Source organism: Schistocerca americana, chromosome X (genome assembly GCF_021461395.2).
Source record: "Schistocerca americana isolate TAMUIC-IGC-003095 chromosome X, iqSchAmer2.1, whole genome shotgun sequence".
Lineage (NCBI taxonomy): Eukaryota > Metazoa > Arthropoda > Insecta > Orthoptera > Acrididae > Schistocerca > Schistocerca americana.
The window spans coordinates 311,885,019-311,898,197 of record NC_060130.1 but is presented as its reverse complement, the minus strand read 5'-3'; positions in this window follow the sequence as shown (position 1 = coordinate 311,898,197).

Sequence of the window (13,179 nt, the reverse complement as noted above, 5' to 3'; positions counted from 1 at the left end):
CATCTCCGTGTGTACATGATTTTCCTCCCCAAGATGAAGAGAGGTAGCAGCAGTAACGATTCAGAGTGTAGTGGCAAGAGGTGTAGACTTCTGGAGGCAGGACTACCAAGTGAGTAAATAATTTGCATTTTGTGTGTAAATTGAAGTGTTTATGTTAAATTTGCCTTGTTAATTCCGTCTCCTTCTTATAGTACAACTCCAGGATTTTATCTTCGAGTGTGAGGAGAGAACGGAAGAGGCTAGACAATGGCAGACTCTCGACGTCCAGCCTCCTGTGGTGGGTTCACAGCCAGGATTGCCATATGAGTATAATTTTCATTGTAATTTGTTCTTGTATATTAGCGATTCAAAATTTTCTTATTTCATACTTGGTTTTTTGGTTTATGGTTCAAATGGCTCTGAGCGCTATGGGACTTAACTTCTGAGGTCATCAGTCGCCTAGTACTTAGAACTACTTAAACCTAACTAACCTAAGGACATCACACACCCATGCCCGAGGCAGGATTCGAACCTACGACCGTAGCAGTCGCGCGGTTCCAGACTGTAGTGCCTAGAACTGCTTGGCCACTCTGGCCAGCTTTTTCGTTTTATATATCTTGTTTGTTGCTGTTGTTGTTGCTATTGTAGGTGAGACAGATCAACTGCCAGGTGCCAATTCTGATGGGGACAATGACATGCCTGACTGGATCAGAGAAAGGGCCACTGTACTAGAGGAAGAGGAAAGGCGCTCTGATCTGGTCCAATTACATGATGATGATGATGACTTCTTTGAGGGTGTGGTGGAATCACCTGAGAAGTGTTAATGCCTGAGCGAAAAAGGTAATTACTCATTCTGCTTATAACTTTGTGATCATCAGAATTCTTTCTTTCACTGCACCACCAGCAGTAAGCAACGTACTAAACTATTATTTTCTTTATCTCTTCTTCTACAGTGGTCACGTCTCCACAACTGCAACACAGTGCGGCACACACACCGGTGGTGGCTAAACCTGCTTCCTCCCGAAAGCGTGCCTGGTAAGACACACATCGCCTATAAGGGCGCCGCTAGTCACCACCAGGGAAGCCCCAGCCGCCACTCCAACACCGCCACTCTGGCGTCGTGGGCCGAGCAACGAATCACCACCCCTCAAGTTACCAGGTTGGGTCTGCAGCAGCAGCAACAACAGCATCGGCAACCATCACCGCATCCCGGCTGTTCCTATCAGTCTGACCTCGTAGCACCACAGTATCCTCCTCCATCAACATCATCATATCATCCTCGTCATAATCGACGTAAACGCAAGGTATGTGTGCCTCGGCGCATACCAACTTGCCCCTTCCCAGCGCCATCTTCAACAGGGTGGGTGCAGAATAGCATTAATAGTAATAGAGATGATCCTAAGGCTAGTGGCAGTTCTCTCTTCTGTCCTTGTAGTGAAGGACATCAGGTCAGTGATACCATATCACAGTTAGAATACCCGGTGATTGCAGGCACCTTTGAGGAGCATACCTCATTCACGAGGATTGAGACCCCAGTAGGAGGGTACCGCAACCCTGTTGGTTTCCTAAGGGCATGCTTTCCTGTCGTGCAAAAGGAGCTCCAAACGGTAGTCAATGATCCGAGGTATCCCGCCATTAAGTGCAGAGCCCTGCTCTGCATCGCACTACTGCACCCACGCAATGTTGATTCTAGTGTTGAAGAGACTACTCTTCATTATCTGTGGGGGGAAGAAGGCGTGATAACGCGGAGTGTGTCAATCGCCGAGTGGTTTTGTAAATCCACCTTAAGTGCTATACAGGCCCCGTTTACTGAGATGGAAGTCAGAGGGCCAGCTAAAGCACTCAGACAAATATTATACCTGGAGACCCATACACATGTCTATGATCCGATAAATGAAGGGTCAAGCTATATCAAGCTCCCTAAAGATATAGCTAATAAGCAGGCTTGTATTAATGTCAAAAACAGAATGGATCAGGATTGTATTACGTGGTCAATCCCGGCTTGTGAAAGAAAGTACGATCGTAGGGATCATCCTGAACATCCCACTACATACCATGTAGTTAATAATATTCGTGGGACTTATAACTTAAATGGTATCGAGTTCCTCGTCAAGATGCAGGACATGCTTAAATTTGAGGCACAGAATACCAGAATATTTGTGTTTTGAGATACGTACCAAATCACCTGCATTAAATTTCTGTCTGCGTGGATCCACCATTTTAATGTGATAGTACACCGTATCCATGAGTTAATTATCACGAACGTCTATTGATCTCATTTTTATTGTGCTGTGTTTGGTTCGATAATACTGAGCATTTTTTTTTTTTTTTGGGAGGATATCTGTCCATTTATATAAGCCGCGAAGTTTGAAACATATCCACATTCGATGATTTATTGTCTTCTTCAGACGCTCCACGATACTCACCTTCAGGTGAGTGAATATTGAATAGTGATGTATTCCATACCGCTGCATCACGGCCTTGAAGTACCCATTGTAAAACTCTCCGCCGTGATTGGTTTGGAGGATGTCTGGGCATCGATTCGTCCCTGTCTGTAGCAAGCACTCAAAGACATCCGCAATATTTCCACCCGATTTGGTTTTATCTGGTAATGATCAGGCAAATTTGGAGTATGTACCAATAACCATTAAAATATATTTGAATCCGCTATTCTCATGTGAATATTCCCACATATCTACAAGATCAGCCTGCCATAAGTCATCGAGACCTTTAATCATAACATGCCTACGAGGGTATGTTTTGCATGCTGGTTGTCAATGCCATCACCACTGTTGTTGCCGTTGTTGTTGTTGTTGTTGTTTTCAGCATCGAGTATTGGTTTTATAATGGTTTTATATTCCTTGTTGCTCAAGCTTTTTGCGATCTCATGCACATCAGTCAAATGCAATATTTCACAGTACATTTCCCTATCGTTAACCGAATAATTTATAAGTTTTTTGGTAGATCTTAGGAAAATAAGATTTATTAAGCCAGGTGTTCTCTCAGACCACCTACCAACAAACTGTATTGTGTGATCAGTTACATTAACTTGCCTAACATGTACGGTCTCAGCCTGTTAACGCCGAATGTTCTATCTATCTGACCAGGTGCATGACAGATAATGAATTTGGCAATGGCAACACTGTCATTATCGTGTGGTTTTGTTTTTGTTGAGAATTGCCTGAGAAATTCAGTAACTGGCTCAAAGTTCTCACTTAGTGTTTGTTGTTGATCCGTATGCCCTAACCTTAGCAACCGTAATCTCTCTCGAACCGCTTTCCGCACATGAATCACTTTCTGCTTCGTTGACATCTCGGTGTATACTTATCAAAGATCTCTGCAGTGTCAGGCTTTATATATCCGTTCTTCTTTTCCTCTATGTGCTCCCCCCCCCCTCCCCACTTCTCAAGAACAAAGAACTCTGCATCTATTTTCCCCTCAATAGCCTCCACCTTTTCAGTTAGGTCGGTTACTTTCTTACCGATTTTATTAAATAAGTCGTTTAACGCAATGACCATTCTCAGAAGAGTCTGGTAATAGGTCTCTAGTTCTCTGCGCAACCTCCAACTTTATGCACAATAGCCTGAATTTTCGCATCCATGTACAGGCGAATGTTCTGTCTGTGTACACCAATTCTCTCGCTTTGAGAGCTAGACATACTCGCGAATTTGTGCATTGTGCAGCGTATACTGATGTACTAACCTATCTTACGAGGCTAAATATACAGAAATTCTTGAAAGTTTTGCCTGTACCTACCATCACTCAGTTTTCTTGTTTTATCAATAATGATAACCCCATTCCAGCAATCAGCGCTTATCTTTACAAAATCATTGAACGACATGTCAGTTCCTACATTTGCCTGATAAATGTATTTTAAATTCAGACTGTCTTGTTTGAATGCTATAACGAGGTTTGAATTATTCCTAACCAAGTGTTCCAGGATCTGGAATATGTTTGGCTCAGATAAAATACAGACGACCGAAACAGAAATATTTTCGAATTTGGTTTTCTACAGCAACATCGTCAAATACGAAGACAGTGTTAGTCTTTGCTTTTTCAGGTGGGGAATATCACCACTTTCACTGAATGTCGTGTATGTAACACTATCTACTCCGCGCAATATCTCCTGCAATAGCTGATACTTGGGCTGAAACAGTGTTTTTGAAAATAAACAAACATGTTCAAATGGGACTTCATCTACATGTGTTACCAGCGTCGTGAGGACATTAGTCTTGCCACAATTGGATGGACCTACAATAATTGCTCGTATATTATCAGGAAGGAGTATTCCATTCTTCTTCTTCTTGTTCAGACCTTGTTTTGAATCTTCAGTCACCGACAACAAAATCCTTGTGATGAGGATGTTTCACACACACTGCCATGATACTAACTACGCCAAGTACTGACAAGTAGTTGGCATATATACAAAGATACACTTAAAGGGATGGTAATAGTATATGTAGCTACTATAGTTCCATCACTTAACCAACTGAGCTATATTGGCTACACAGAGAAATCGCCTATATATATTTTACCCATGAAGAGTAACTTGATCATTCATTTCATCAGTCACTGGTGACGAGATGTCTGCGGTAACTGTGTGCTGCTGCTGTATCATTATAGATGTAGCACTGAAAAATAATGATATTAATAGGCGTAATACTTGGACTATAATGAGAGAGCTATGAAATAATACACAAAACCAGTTTGAGATTATGTATATACATATATTATTTATTGAAATATCATACATCAGATGCAGTATTTCAAAAAATCATCAGACTCTTGGTTTATCTTCTTCTTCACACCTGTACAGCATTTCCGAAACAATGCTTTCTGATATGCAATAAATTCCACGCGTATCTCCATCAAGCCTATAACTGGAAAAAATTTACCGCAACTGAAAAAGTGTTAACTAATTAGCTAGCTTATCAGTTAGTTCTTATGACTTAAATTTTATCATTTTCCTCTGCTCTAGCTGATGATGCCCAACACTACGACCTATAATATGACAAAACTAGACACATAAAAGAGCACAAACGTAACTTGCAAATTTTTCGGTTTTGTTTTGGGGGAACATCACGTGTCTCTGTTGCATTCAGTTCTGCCCCGCTAATACATTTTATAGGTATAAACAAATAAGCAAATGCTTCTTATCTTCCTTATCCTGTTGTGACATTCTTATCACTACATCTTTCTCATTTAGCCACTAGACCTCAGGACATAAGAATGCTTGTTAATTAAAGCGCGTGCTGGTAAAAGCTTATCTTTCTTCTTTCTCTGCTTCGTTCTTCAAATGGCTCTGAGCATCTGAGGTCATCAGTCCCCTAGAACTTAGATTTACTTATACCTAACTAACCTAAGGACATCACACACATCCATGCCCCGAGGCAGGATTCGAGCCTGCGACCATAGCGGTCGCGTGGTTCCAGGCTGAAGCGCCTAGAACCACACGGTCATCGCGGCCGGCGCTTCGTTCTTGTGACACCTTTATCTGTCAGAGCTGTCAGAGCGACTTTAGGGTAGGAGCAGTCGGTTCTGCTTGAGGTGGCACAGCTAGGCCATGATATGGCATTAGATGACCAAAGTGTGCTATTGCAGTATGATCAAGTAACTGAATTTAGGCATTCATTGGGGAGGAGATGTGCAATAGAGGGAAGGGGCCCTTGTACCGAGGAGTGAACTTTTTAGTTCGTCCCTTTTTTACCATAGAATTTCAGAGCAATACCAAACCACCAGCTCTATATTGAGGTAGTGTAGTACCTTCGTTGCTGCGTTCCATCTCTTTTTGTGTGGCTTTAAAAAAACTGCGTTTAACTTGGATACTTATGACCTTGATACGGCGGGTAGCCATATTACTTTGCCTATGCTGACGTCAGAAGGCAATTTGTCAATCTCAAATGGTGAATTCATGGGTCTCCCATAGACTGCTTCGTATGGGGAGTTCCCCGTTGCCTCGTGGACACGACTATTATATGCTGAGGTGACAAATCTTACATATCTGCCCCAATGTAACTGAGTCTTCCCTGCATAATATAATAGCATTCGCTCAACTGTTTTGTGCATTCGCTCTAGGCGCCTATTTTCTTTTGAAAGGGCATAGTTAACCGTTTTTTGTTTTGTAACATTTTGCAAATTTGTGCAAACAGTGCTGACATAAAATTTGAGCCTTGGTTGGTGAGTATTGCGTCAGGTCTTCTGAAAGGCAGAACCAAGTGACTGACAAAGGCGCAAGCAACAGTTTCAGCAGTGTGAAAATTACACTACTGGCCATTAAAATTTCTACACCAAGAGGAAATGCAGGTGATAAATGGGTATTCATTGGACAAATATATTATACCTGAACTGACATGTTATTACATTTTCACACAATTTGGGTGCATGGATCCTGAGAAATCAGTACCCAGAACAACCACATCTGGCTGTAATAACGGCATTGATACGCCTGGGCATTAAGTAAAACAGCTTGGATGGAGTGTACAGGTACAGCTGCCCATGCAGCTTCAACACGATACCCGAGTTCATCAAGAGTAGTGACTGGTGTATTGTGACGAGCCAGTTGCTCGGCCACTATTGACCAGACGTTTTCAATTGGTGAGAGATCTGGAGAATGTGCTGGCCAGGGCAGCAGTCGCCCATTTCCTGTATCCAGAAAGGCCAGTACAGGACCTGCCATATGCGGCCGTGAATTATCCTGCTGAAATTTAGGGTTTCGCAGGGATCGAATGACGGGTAGAGCCGCGAGTCATAACACATCTGAAATGTAACGTCCACTGTTCAAAGTGCCATCAGTGCGAGCGAACAAGAGGTGACCGAGACGTGTAACCAATGGCACCCCATACCATCACGCCGGGTGATACGCCAGTATGGCGATGACGAATACACGCTTCCAATGTGCGTTCACCACGATGTCGCCAAACACGGATGCGACCATCATGATGCTGTAAACAGAACCTGGGTTCATCCGAAAAAATGACGTATTGCCTTTTGTGTACCCAGATTCGTCATTGAGTACACCATCGCAGTCGCTCTTGTCTGTGATGCAGCGTCAAGGGTAAACGCAGCCATGGTCACCGACTTGATAGTCCATGCTGCTGCAAACGTCGTCGAACTGTTCGTGCAGATGGTTGTTGTCTTGCAAACGTCCCCATCTGTTGACTCACGGATCGAGACGTGGTTGCACGATCCGTTACAGCCATTCGGATAAGATGCCTGTCATCTCGACTGCTAGTGATACGAGGCCATTGGGATCCAGCGCGGCGTTTCGTATTACCGTCCTGAACCCACCGATTCCATATTCTGACACCAGTCATTGGATCTCGACCAACGCGAGCAGCAATGTCGTGATACGATAAACCGCTATCGCGATAGGCTACAATCCGACCTTTAACAAAGACGGAAACGTGATGGTACGCATTTCTCCTCCTTACATTAGGCATCACAACAACGTTTCACCAGGCAACGCCGGTCAGCTGTTGTTTGTGTATGATAAATCGGTTGGAAACTTTCCTCATGCCAGCACGTTGTAGGTGTCGCCACTTCGCCAACCTTGTGTGAAGGCTCTGAAAAGCTAATCGTTTGCATATCAGAGCATCTTCTTCCTGTCGGTTTTCTGTAGCACGTCATCTTCGTGGTGCAGCAATTTTAATGGCCAGTAGTGTAAGTACCTCGAAAAGTGATCAGTAATAGAAAATATGTATTTATTGTTCTTGTTGCTTTGTGGAAATGGGTTGAAGATATCCAAAGACACAATCTGAAATGGTTTCGATGCTTCTGGTAACGTTTGTAAAGGAACTTTAGTTCCTGGTGTAGGCGCTCTTTGCACACAAGGCAAGCAATTTTGTGCGTACTTCCCAACGTCAGTTTGTCGACCTCTCCACGAGATATTTGAGGCTTTTCGTGCATTCATGAAAAAGGAAGTCGCCTCATAGCACAATGTAATCATCGCCAACACTTTGCTCAAGAATCATGAAAGAATAATACTTATCTGAAACAGTTTTCGAAACCGGATTTTAAATTGTAAGCCATCTCCCAGTGCAGACGCAGACCGACGATAATTTATTGTTTATGAACTGCAGATTAAGAATGTTGAACCTGAATAAGTTAAGACCCAGAGTTTTTAAATAATCTTAAAGGAACCACAAGACAACTACTAACTGAAACAGAGGAAGGAATCTACTACAATACGAAAGAATACGTTTCAGAGAAGAAGTGGCGAATGCAGTAGAGGATGTAAATGGGAAAAAGGCATGGTAGAAATCCTTGGATAAAACGATATATTGAATTTAGCTGACAGGGGAAAATATACAAATGCAGCAAATAAAACAGACCATGAGGAATAGGGTTGTCTAAAAATGACGTTGACAGAGTGTCCAAAATCACAACAGTTATTTTGCACTTGGAAAACTCAGTTGCCGACATTAAATTAGAAAGAAAACTTTGCTCAAAGGAGAAGCAACTTTCAAGAGCTCATTTGGCAACCCAGAACTAAGCAAATAAGAGAAGGTTAGAAGGAGAAAGGAATCCATAGAGAGGAGAGGGATAGGGGCTATAAATACTAACATGAGCACAATGTTAGATTCCAGTGAAATGCTTGAACACGAGGCAATACTGATCCTACCACTTAGCTAAGTGACAGACTAAAGAAAGGCAAACCTATGTTTATAGCATTTGCGTATTTATAGAAATGTTTTGAAAATATTAAATGAAAGATACTCTTTGAAGCTCTGGAGGTATCAGCATTAAAACGCAAGATTATCTACAACGTGTACAGAAATCACTCTGCAGTTCTAAGACTTCAATGACTTGGAAGGGAAGCAGTAACTGAGAAGTACAGAGGATATGAAATGCAGACTATCAATGGCAAGAAAAGCGCTTCTGAAAAAGGTAATTTATTCACATCGAATAAAAATTTTAATGATTTGATAGTATTTTATAATAGTATTTGTGTGGCGTGTGGCCTTTTACGTAAGTGAAACGTGGACAATGAACAGTTCTGTCAAGAGAACAATGGACGCATTCAAAACGAGGTGACAAACAAGAATGCTGAAGATTAGATACGAAGATCATATAACTAAAGAAGAAGTACTGAATTAAATAGAGGAGGAAGAGGAAATTATGGCACAACTTGTCTACAAGAGAGTTTAGCTGACAGGACGTACTACGAGGCATCTATAAATCATCAGTTTGGTAATGGAAGCTAAGTTGTAAAGTGAGACCAAGGCTTGCCAGTGGTAAGCAGATTGGAATGGATATAGGGTGCAGTAGTTATGTAGAGATGGAGAGATCTACATGGGATAGACTACTGTGGAACACTGTATCAACACACAGACGAATTGTATTTCTTGTTAATGCAGCCCAACAGCAAATAACATCACTTTTAATTAGGTAGGTCATTTGCGTATTTATTACCAGAATATTTGTTTAGTATAGCCTCTAGCACATACGTTCTCGCTTCCCACGCCCGGGTTCCTGGGTTCGATTCCCGGCAGGGATTTCCTCTGCCTCGTGATGACTGGGTGTAGTGTGACGTCCTTAGGTTAGTTAGGTTTAAGTAGTTCTAAGTTCTAGGGGACTGATGACCATAGATGTTAAGTCCCATAGTGCTCAGAGCCATTTTTGAACCTCTAGCACATATACTTGTGATGTATTTGTGTATACATCTCTATTAGTCTCTGCAAACAGCCTTATGTTAGAGAAAAGTTACAACCTGAATGCTGTTTTCTTTTGGCGACTGTCAGCAAATGATTAAGTTTAATTACTGTCATGGCCACTCTGCCATTTGTAGCGTTTCCCAAAACACATCTGTTCCTTCATGAAACAACAACCAATGACTGGTTTAGTATTATCCATGAATTTCGAATGCACTGACAGTTCTCAAACTGTGTAGAAGTCATCGGTGGCAAATGTATCGTAATGCACTTTTTCATATGCTGCCATACGTTTTTGTGCAGTGGAGGCTTTTCCGCTGAGTTCAGATATCATGTGACCATTCTCAAGCTTATTAAAGGATGCGCGAACGTCGTACGAAACTATTATTAACTACTGTTTATATCAGGGAAAGCAGGTTAATCAGAAAATAAATACGGTATTTTGGCAACCAAATATGGAATCGGCAGTTGGATTATAACAACTAAAGTAGTAATTGTGAAACCAATTATTATGAGTGGTCCTTCATCACTACTTGCAAGACTGTGATGAGTGAGACTTTATGGATGTCGAAAACGATTCACATAATATTATGTTGGGTACTTCATGCCAAGGTGTTTGACATAAAGATTCGATCAGGGATGTAAAATCTGTCGGTAAAAGAAATCTACCTATCAGAGGCTATACATCCTGGCTTTAAGACTATTTTAGCGATGCTGGAAAGAGTAGGCCTAATTGGCAATCTTGTGTTAGTATATGTAATTATAAAGTGTGCTAAGCGTTGCAAATAAACAAAATGTCTTAAGGCAAAACGAAATAATAAATAAGAAACTTGTTTACCTGCCCATCACCTGCAGCAAGCACAGAAATATTAGTTTTGTAAATAACAAACGCCATTTTCTTCCTGTGACGTATCTTATTTGTTCTAGACACTTTTCGCCTTTTGCTTTAAGGCACTCCCAGTGGAATCTTCTGATATTTGTAGATTATGAAACAGTCCAGGTCTTATTTTCTTACGTGAGTAAGTGATTGCTTAGAATTAATCAAATTTTTGGCTGGAATCTGCGTTTCCTCCCATTTGGTCGCAGGCTGTAAATCGCACTATAAAATCGCTTAAGAGACATAAGCACATTTTTACGTTGCAAACTTTTTTCTTCGGAATTTTCATGTTCTTTGCACTAATTGGAGTGGAGCACAATTATTCTTCTGTCACTAGCTGCGAATACTTTACCAAAAACTGAGTCAGAGCCGTAACTACTGTGTGTTCAATTTACGTCTCTTCTTATTTGGTTTGTTTATGTATACGTTGCCAACGTAATGAAGTATATGCTGAAAACTAAAGCCTGTTCATTCCATTCCCTTTATATCTGTTTATGTTTATGTGTGTGAGTTGTAGAAAATTGAATGTGAATGTAACATCTGCCAGAGCGTAGTTGAAAGTTTTCGTGTTTAGCTGATTCGAATTTTGGTTTAAATATTTTGTGGAGGGTTTCATTCAAGAGTGAGAACAAAGGAGTTAGGTGCTAGTATTCTGATAATAATAATCTGTTGAAATGTCAATCTGCTATTTTATCTATTAATGTACGCAGTGAGTTTACTCTTACATGAAATCCTCCACAAAACATTTACACCAATACTGGAATCAGCTGAACACCAAACCCTTTAAACACTCTCTGACAAGTACTGCATTCACTTTCAACTTTCTATAACTCTCACAGACTAGTCACACACACACATTCAGATATAAGGAAAACAGAAATAAACAAACGTTACTTTTCAGCATATAACTCGTTAGGTTGGCAACATGTACATAAACAAGAGACAAGAGGTGAATACACTGTAGTTACGACTTTAAATCACAGTTTTCGGTGAAATGTCTACAACTAATGACAGAAGAAAAAAGAGCAAACATAAAAATGTGCTTATGTTCCAAAAGCTAAGTTTTAGTTCAACCTCCAGCATGTGACCAGGTTAGGGGGGAAAGCCAAAAACTCGATTAACTGTAAGTGATCACTCATTCAAGTAAAAAATAAGACATGAAATGTTTTGGTTCAAATGGCTCTGAGCACTATGGGACTCAACTTCTGAGGTCATTAGTCCCCTAGTACTTAGAACTAGTTAAACCCAACTAACCTAAGGACATTACACATATCCGTGCCCGAGGCAGGATTCGAACCTGCGACCATAATGGTCTCGCGGTTCCAGACTGCAGTGCCTAGAACCGCAAGGCCACTTCGGCCGGCCTAACTGTTTTAAAATCTCCAAAGTCACACATCAAAACAAAGTTGAATGATTGTAGATGCCACCGAATACGTCTTAACGTAAAAGACAAAATGTGTTTTGAACAAATAAAAGTAAACGGCAGTTAGAAGAAAGCGTTTGTTACTTACCAAAGGAAATAATCAATAGCTGTGGATACTTACCAAATTACGTCTTATGACATACCAGCAAATTAGTTTCCGTTTAACTTCTGTAGGTGTATATAGAATATTGTAAATAGTAACATGTTCCATGTCACTGTAATTCTCATTTCATATGCTATTAAATGCTGTTTAAGAAAATTCATCGATCCAGTCTGAGAAACTGTAGTTACTTTCATATCTCGCTAGATGAAAGGTCGTGGATATTTACCATGCGACGAAATAAATGATTCTTTGCAAGTTATTTGCAAAAAAACACGTTTCGATTCCTTGAACCGTTTACGAAATTTCGGGCTGATACAACAACACGGCCACCCCACAGCCCGTCCGCCGACGTATCATTCAATATCTCGAGAATGGTGATAGCTATCGTTCTGCTCTCAACTTTAAATTAATTTCGATATGTTGACTAAATTTCATGAGCAATAATGTATTACCTAAAATGAACTATACGCAAGGTCCACGCAAAGCCGTTTTACCTCTGCACACTCAATTAAAATTTCGTGTAATGGTTTATGTAGATGCGATACAGCAAGTAACCACGACGAACAACGAAAAGAAATTCGGTCCTTTATCGAGAGAAGATATCAGGCTGTAAGATGCAAAAGAATCAAAATTTTTCACTAAATAGTTTCCTTGAAATCGGATGATAAGTATTTCATAACTGCCACCGCGTCCACGCCAGCACTTCGGCGAAAGTTCGTGTGGCCCAGGGTTCTGTACCAAACGTCACGCTCAGGACGTTCTGTGATTGGCGGCGGCGACCTGCAGCGCGGCACGCGGCAGCGGTTCGACATGGGCAAACCGCGATGCAGTGGTGCACAGAGTCTGCTATGCAGCGCCGCTGACGGCGTTTCCATGGCAACCAAGGGCCCGCCGCGATGTTTTGTTACGCTGCAGCCCTAGTGGGAACCGGCCTGGCTTGCCGAGGAGGGACGCATGCACAAGTGGACCGTCACGGCCTAATACGTTGTCATGTGCGCCCGAAGGCGCATCTACCGCACACAGCTAAGCGGCCACAGCGGCAAACCGCTAAGCTACACATGTTAAAGCAGACTAAATTTTAAATAGAGATACTGTGGACAGTGATGCTAAATTACGTATGGATATAAAGGATAGTATTGGAAGTGTG